This window comes from Rhipicephalus sanguineus, chromosome 4 (genome assembly GCF_013339695.2).
Source record: "Rhipicephalus sanguineus isolate Rsan-2018 chromosome 4, BIME_Rsan_1.4, whole genome shotgun sequence".
Lineage (NCBI taxonomy): Eukaryota > Metazoa > Arthropoda > Arachnida > Ixodida > Ixodidae > Rhipicephalus > Rhipicephalus sanguineus.
Window position 1 is genome coordinate 17,967,704 of NC_051179.1, and position 8,478 is coordinate 17,976,181.

Genomic DNA, 8,478 nt, shown 5'->3' on the forward strand with positions numbered 1-8,478 from the left:
AAATAAATAAATAAATAAATAAATACATAAATAAATAAATAAATACATAAATAAATAAATAAATAAATAAATAAATAAATAAATAAATAAATAAATAAAACGGTGGCACGTGGCCTCCTTGGGATAGTGGTAAGCGTAAGGAAGATCGGGCTCAGTGTGGCTCCCCATGAGAATTTTACAGAGGCGACACCACCACTCCTAATACATCTATTGCATGCAGGCGTACATCAGTAGAACTTCGCTGATGCTTTCCTGTTCATTACGTTTTTTTCGGTACTTATGTTACAAAACACCAGCTCCGTTTAAGACTCGTTTCAAGGAACCGTATCGGGTACTACGTTTTGCCGGATTATGCAATCCTTTCTCGTGTTTTCCTAATAAACACAAAAAGCTGGGTTCTGCTATGTATGACATCAAGACCATCCAGCGGATTTCAGGCAATGCCGAAAAACGAGCACGCTTGGCCGAGAGGTGGAGGGGGTGGGGGAAGACGGGGCAAGTGGTTCTTGTTACCGAAAGAAAATGTGATGCTATATTCTGCAGAGCACGGCTCAGCGCCACAGGGAAAGGAACGAGGGAACAAAAGCAGTATGGAAGGTAGAGTAGGTGTATAGGATGTTTTAACCAACGTTCGGCGCGGGTGTCCGCACGTCTGCGACCTCCATCGACCAAGCGACGAAGGCCGCCTGCGTTTTGGTGACGGCTGCCTCGGAGGTACGCCCTGCACGCTCGCGAGCGAGACACCCCTGCGCAAATTCCTGCTCGCTTATGCTATCGCGTGACGCGAAAACGGTGCGACAGTTATGAATATGGGCGACAGCGGGCGGGGTGAACACCTCCTCACGCATCCAGTTACGGTTTCCAGCGACCCGCAACACGGACCGCCAACAAACACGGCAGCCCGAATCAATTAGCCGTTAAACAAACGAATTATGCATAACGCTCCCTGTCATCAACTACACCTCTCCTCGCTATAGCTGCCTCAGGTTTCGTTTAGAAAAAAAAAAAAGGAAACAGAATACCTCAGAAACTGTTTATAGGCAGTGGGATTAAAGGAGCACTCTTCGCAGCGCAAACGGCATGCTGCCGACAGCGTGCCACTATAGCGTACTGGCTCCCCGAGCGCCGGCCGACATGCCGGGGGAAGAGATCGTCCTGTCTCGCGTTAGTCTGCAGCGAACTCGGCCTCGTTCCTCCCTCGCCCAGCGTGCGGCACTGTTAACGGTCCACGGTCTCGTTTAAAGAATCATTTGTATGCCGCGGAGAGGCCACTTTTTATGGTTCTAATAGGGGGGGGGGGACCCCGCGCACAATGCTCTCGCGCCCGAGGACACGGATTTCCTCGCCTGAATGCTCGAATGCGCCGCCGACACAGGAGGGTTTCATTGGGCACTAACGTTAAGCGCCATTTTTTGCAGCCGTCTCGCGGTGCGCTCGGGCTTTGAAACAGCTACGCCGACGAGAAAGGCATCGGAAGTTGGGGCGTAACATCGCCAGGGCATTCTTCTTGTTGCCTGTCTCGATGGCAGAACCCTAAAACGGCGCGACAGGTGCTCCGAATGTCTAGGAACCGTGAACGGCGGATCGCGATGGCTCTTCGACCTCGGCTAAGCTTGTTCAAAAAGCCACGGCTGTGTCCCCCATCCCCTCTGCCCCCCGTCACCTTTTTTTCGCCATTTTCCCCCCTGTCTTCCAAGGAACGCAAGCCCGCTACGTTTCAGCAATACTGCTTCTTAACGAGCACCCGATCAAAATTTAATTTTATCTTTTTTTTCGTTTTTTTTAACATTTGCCTCGTTATCCCATCGTTGTAACCTTTCTGTGATCCGTATAATATTCCCATCGCTAAACTCGGTAATTCAATTCATCGGCGTGCGCTCCAGAGAGGACCCGACATATGTCAGCACCGAGTCGTAAGGACGAACTCTTGATTGCCGAAAGAGGACAAGCATTTTAAGTGGCTTTTTTAAAGCGCGCCTTTTGTGCAGGTCCTGCGCCTTGTTCAGATGTGTCATTTACGGGGTGTCCCTCCGGGGATATGACGCTTTGCTTCCACGTGAAAGATAACCAAATGAGTTAAATTTTTTTTGCAATGACGGCTACAAATTGAGATATTTCGTAACAGAAATTATACAATATGCGAGCGGTACAGAAGGGAACGGACAACCGGAAAGAGTTAGTGGAAAGACCACCCTCCATGCAAACTTACCGCGTGGCCACGAATAAACGTACACGGCCATGTGTAGATACGTACGACTGCGAACACCCACCGTGGTGGTCTATAGTGGTTATGGTGCTCGACTGCTGACCCGAAGGTCGTGGGATCGAATCCCATGGCCATGGCGGCCGCATTTTCGATGGAGGCGCAAATGCTATAGAGGCCCGTGTACTTAAATTTAGGTGCACGTTAAAGAATCCCAGGTGATCGAAATTTCCGGAGCCCCACACTACGGCATCTCTCATAATGATATCGCGATTTTGAGACGTAAAACCCCAACAATTATTATTATTATTATTACAACAGCGTACGCGGTGCCAGCTAAGTCGAAACTTCTTCCTTCTTTATAATGCGGTTCCGTAAATCAACGCGATTTCTCGCCACGAATTCACTAATCTCAATGGTTACCAAGAATCTGTAGAACACAGCTCCCAGGGACCTCGAGGATCTCAAAGCGTTAACAAGAGCTTTGTAGCACTTTCCGCGACACAACTTTAAAAGAGAGACGCTGACACCATCCGTCGATCTATTAATTCGGCGACGACAGGCGGACGACTCGTATAGCGCAGTCAAAACACAGAAGCTTCAGGACGCGGGTTCAATGGCGAAGACGCATGCACAAACACGGACGAAGACCGGGGGCTTTCAACGCTCAGGCACATTACCTAAAGCGCAGTGAAGAGAAGCCCGTTCGGACGGGGTGAAAGGGAAGGTCTGGCAGCAACCAGGGTATACGCCCGAGAGCGATAAGCTTTTTTGGGGCGTTTCGCCGAGATTTGCAGGAAAAAAAGAGGGCCCTATTTGGACCCATTAAATATGAAGATGGCTGCTATACTGCTGCCGCTACTGCGGCGGGAGCGGGTGATGCTATGCGTATGGATTTCGGGGACCGAACGCGGGGCGCGGATTAGGCCTGTTGATTGATTATTGTTGATCAATTGGGGGCCCCGGGAAAGGATTGCGAAGCACGCTCGCGCCTCGGGGAGCGAAGGAGACGCGTGCAAACAACGCCTGCCGAGTGGCGAGACCTTCCCGTCTCACGCACATACACACACGCTTCAGGCGCATCGCGCCACCGTTTCTACATTTTTTTCATCCTGTTCGAATAAAAGAATGAGAGTAAAACGAAAGAAAAATGAGGGGACGCGTGTTAGAGATTCACGTCCCTGTGCTCAAGGAGGACGGTGCTGCTTGTCTTTGTTTATGCTTATGCGGAGAAAAAAATCAGTAAGCACTTGAATCAACGCTGCTTAAAAAAAAATGTTTCCTCCGGGTCTTTCAATCAGTTATGCTCAGAAGAAATTCATGCGTGTTCGATACCGGGACGAGCTGTCAGGACGAGGCGCTAAGACGACGCTCGCGACCCACGATGCACGCGGCTCACGCCGCTTGCACGATGACGCGATAAGTTATGCGCGCCAAACGGGTCACAGTCATCATTCTTTCTTTTCTCAGTCCAAAAATATAACGATGTACTCGTACTTTGATTTCTTGCACGCAATTTCCTATCATTCTCACGAACAGAATATTCGACGCACTGTTTTCTTGGCGCAGCTATAAGTAATGCTTTCGCACATAAGGAAAATGTCGCAGCAGTAATATTTCTCCGAACGTGGAACATTATGTTTTAATTTTTCTTGTACGATGTTGTTGAGAGAGGGAGAGATATATAAAATAAAGGAAAGGAAAGCAGCACTTATTATCAACGTGTACAGAAAAAAATGAACATTTTTACCTTTGAAGAAAGTTATCCCCTTTTTTTTTCTGTTAAGCTATGAAACGGCTTAAAGAATGCCAGTAAGCTTTTATGTAAAGCATGAAGAGTTCTCCAGCACAAAACTTATTCCAGGCATGCAACCTAAAAATGGGACTTCTTAGCAGTCCCTTGACCGGGCCCGGCGAGCCGCAATAGCTAGTGGTGCCCTGGGCGGGGGGCTCCGCTCACAGTGATCAAGAAGCTTCATTTTATTAAATTTCTTTCTCTCTCTCTCTCTCATTTGCCAGTCACGGCTAGGTTTAAGAGTGCCACGTACACGCACCATACAAAATTACGTTTTCTACCAGCACATCAATCTCAACTAGCAGAAAGACTGAAATCATGACTCTAAGAGAATAGTTATGATGACGTGTGGTGCAATCCCGCACGCTCTAGTGAAGGCACTGCATTTCTTTTCTCTCTCTCTCTCTCTCTTTTTCTCTTCCCTCCTCTCTATTTCTCGTCTTTCTATTCCCCTTCGCCGATCCCCCAGTGTGGGGTAGCCAACCGGAAGTGTTTCTGGTTAACCTCCCTGCCTTCTCCTTTTTCTGCTTCCTTCCTTCCTGTTCACCTGAGATAATCAAGCTTCAAAAGCCGTAGTGCTCACAGTTGCATAAGTGGAGAAGAACCACTGTATTACAACTACCGTAAATGCGTGTCATACCGCAGCACGAGTCGGTGTTAGCGGGTTGAATATGCAACAGGAAATAGATACCGCACATCGTTCCCATTTTCTTGGAGAAGTGTGATAGATGATGAGCGGCATGTTACTACAACGCGCTGCCTTGGCAAGCGGCATGTTGGTGGCCCGAGTCCCGATGGGCTCGGTTGACAATGTTGTGGCGTTAGAACATAATGATGTGGATGTACGTCTCCCCACTTCTACTCGTAGGCGCTGAGTTTCGGTCTTCTTGGTACTACCAAGTCTTCGCAGTCTTTAGAACAGAGTTGCATTTATCAGGCATAGAACATCTGATAACCAAAAACCAGTGTAATGACTCGTTTAACGAACTAGCGCGTTAGCGCGAAGGCAGTATTATTGGCGTGGCAATCAGCGAGTTAGTTTAACACTCCATCAGCCTTAGCTAAGTGGTGAGTGCGAAAGGTGCGAAAACAGCTACAGCTGCGCGTGCGCGAAACTAAGCTTCTTTTCTAGCTTTACTCCATAGATGTCGCATGAGTATCGACAGACAAGCGAACTGCACTAAACAAAGAAGGCGCTGCGCGATGGGCCGAGCGGCAAGTATCCTCGCCAGGATGATGCAGGTTTTCTCGTGGAGAACGTTTCCTTTTTTTGCGACGTGCGTGCGTGCCGCCAGCTACGGAGCGTGTGCGCCGCTTCGTCAAATTACACGAACGGTCGGACGGCAACGCGGGACCCGCGGCCAATCAATAAGGGAGCGCCGGCGATCGGAGACGCGCTCGGCGGCGGCGCCACTGACGTACGGCTGGCGCAAGACGGCGCATATTTCACGTCCGGGAAAAGAGGAGGATAGGAAAGCGTTTGCGCCACGCGACGCCGGATGCTTGACGGCGACCGTGCGTGCGAAAGCGCGCATCTGCTCTCGCGTCCGCAGATGATGGGTGCTGCGGACGCCGGTGAGCGCGTGTTGTGGCCGCCGCCACTGATGTTGCTGCTGCATCATCCTCTGCTCGACAGCGTAGCCGAGGCACCCTGGCGTTAGCCAGTGCTGGCTGCGTGCGGGGACGCGGGTCTCATCCGGCTGAGACAGCACACGAGCAAATTGCTTTTTTTTTTTGCTCTAGGCGGTGAGCACCTCTGCTTCGTGACAGCTTGTCAAGAAAATGAGACGCACCATTCGTTCTTCCGTCATTAACTAACATGCCAAGTTGCGACAGATTCTCTGCAGCGGCCTATAGTGTCACGGTATAGTGTCTCTCACTCACTCACTCACTCACTCACTCACTCACTCACTCACTCACTCACTCACTCACTCACTCACTCACTCACTCACTCACTCACTCACTCACTCACTCACTCACTCACTCACTCACTCACTCACTCACTCACTCACTCACTCACTCACTCACTCACTCACTCACTCACTCACTCACTCACTCACTCACTCACTCACTCACTCACTCACTCACTCACTCACTCACTCACTCACTCACTCACTCACTCACTCACTCACTCACTCACTCACTCACTCACTCACTCACTCACTCACTCACTCACTCACTCACTCACTCACTCACTCACTCACTCACTCACTCACTCACTCACTCAATGTGCAGACCATTATTTACGCCATAAACTACAGTGGCACATTCGTTCCTTCCTTCTAATCAGTTTTCCGGAACATTGAGACCTGTGGACTTCTCATATTCATATCCCCCCTCCCCTAACATATCTACACTTTAATGTTCACTGGGCCTGAAAATTCGCGTTTACTGCTTCAAATGCACATAGCGAATAAGTTTGACATACTTCGCCATTTGATATTCGCTCTGTATCCGCCGTCCCGTGACATTGACAACGGTTGTCTATGAACATATTCCTCGTTTTCGTGCTTCTACGCATGATTTCATTTCTACACGATGTCCAGTGATATATCCACAAAGATCGCAAAGAATGCCTGGTCCCGCTATACACAAAGCATCACGCACAAGCTAGGCTTCCATCCTGTAAATGTAACTTCTCCTTTAGCAGAGTCATTGTGTGGAAAAGCCAACTTTGGCATTCAGGGGAAGAAGTAAGGTATTTGGATATTTCGGACATGGCTTGATCCGTCTTCATACGCGATGAAATGAAAACACCACATGAAAGATACTGAACACGATCATAATCATAGTCAACATAGTACGCATCATCATCATCTATTTAATTTTACCGAAGGGCGAATGGCTATCCCAGCGATCTCAAATTACTCTTTTCTCGCGCTGATTGCAGGTTATGCCTGAAAATTCCTAATTACATCGCACCCATCTAATTAGCCGGACTTGCTTTCTCGTCGCACTAATTCTGTAACCCTAACTGACCGCTTGGTGTCATCCATACGCTTGTTAATGACATTAAATCGCTCGCGCGATTTGTGCCACAAGCTGTCTCACTTTTGAGTCATGTAACAGTGCTAAGTATAGGAGCACCAACAAATTACGAACTTCTGCTTACAAATATACAAACAAAACAGAGGTTTTTGATGGGAAAACAGAAGCCACCTATTTACTCTCATTTCTACAAGTGGAACGAGTATTACTACTGCATGATTTCTTAGGAATTCGAGACATATGGAGGAAAGTGAAAGTTCAACCATAAACGAGGCATGAAAGAGAAACTGGTGGTCCAACCTTTAAGGAGTTATAGATAATGGATCATAAGTACGTTTAAGGGATGAGACTAAGTCGAGCTCTATTCGAACGAAATGCTATGCCAGTAGCATAGTTTATAGGGCTTGGAGTACATACAAGTTTCTGCTTTTAGGAGGACCTAACTATATTGAAAGGCCACACTTCCTAAGGAAATTTAGCGCACCCTCCTGGCTCAAGGTTAGATTGCGCCGCTTCTTCCGTTCCAACGACACGTGACTCTAACTGCTGCCATTCATCAAAAACAGGGACGCCAAATAAAGAAATCAGCCCAGGCTTAGCAGTTGCACGCTCCCAGAAGATTAACTTGGCATGATTGTACATAATTAATGCTTGGCTACGAATGGAAAACCCTTTAGTAGAAAATAAAACCGAGAGAAAATATATTTTGTTGCCTACGTATTCGTCTCTAGGCTTTCGTATTTATGGTATTGACTGGGTCGCACATGAGCTATCCTATCAGACAACCTGCGCTGAATCGTCCAAAAATAAATGGCGCTGCTGGTGATTGTTTAATTGATCTTGTAAATTTTCCTAAGGTTTAATTACAAATCAGGACTATCACGCTACATGCCTTGCAGAAATCTCTTCTTTTTTTTTCTGTTCCCACTTTACCATGACTTCGCTCTGGATTGGTTGGCAGTTGATGACAGACACGGGAATAAGGTGTCCGCTTCTGGTGCAGCGGTTGCACTTGATATCGCACAGCTCTCATTATTACGACGAAATGATGATCAGTGCGACACTTTCAAGGCGCTCAAGTGAGGTGAAAGTATGCTTAAACATGATGAGTGGTTTTCAGCGCAAACAACGAATACACAGAGAAGAAGGAACACGAACACCAGCGCTGTCTCACAACTAACTTTATTAGCAACGAAATCACACATTTTATGTTTAACGCAATCCAACTCGCCCAAATGTCGGTTCTTTTGAAAGTATGCTTATTTTCGTCACCTTTTATGATGTCAGTACCATCGAAAAGAAGATAAAACCTTACAGGGTTCCTTAACCATTCGCCTAAGACGACTCGAAGGCGAATGCCATTTTCTCTTTCTACTCAGTCGATGTACTGATCTTCCCCCGACCCCCTCCGAAAGCTTTCTGCTCCTAATGTGGTTTCGCATTATCTGCAGGGCCGGAGGCACTGCAAGGTTTCTTCACCTCACCTGGTTTT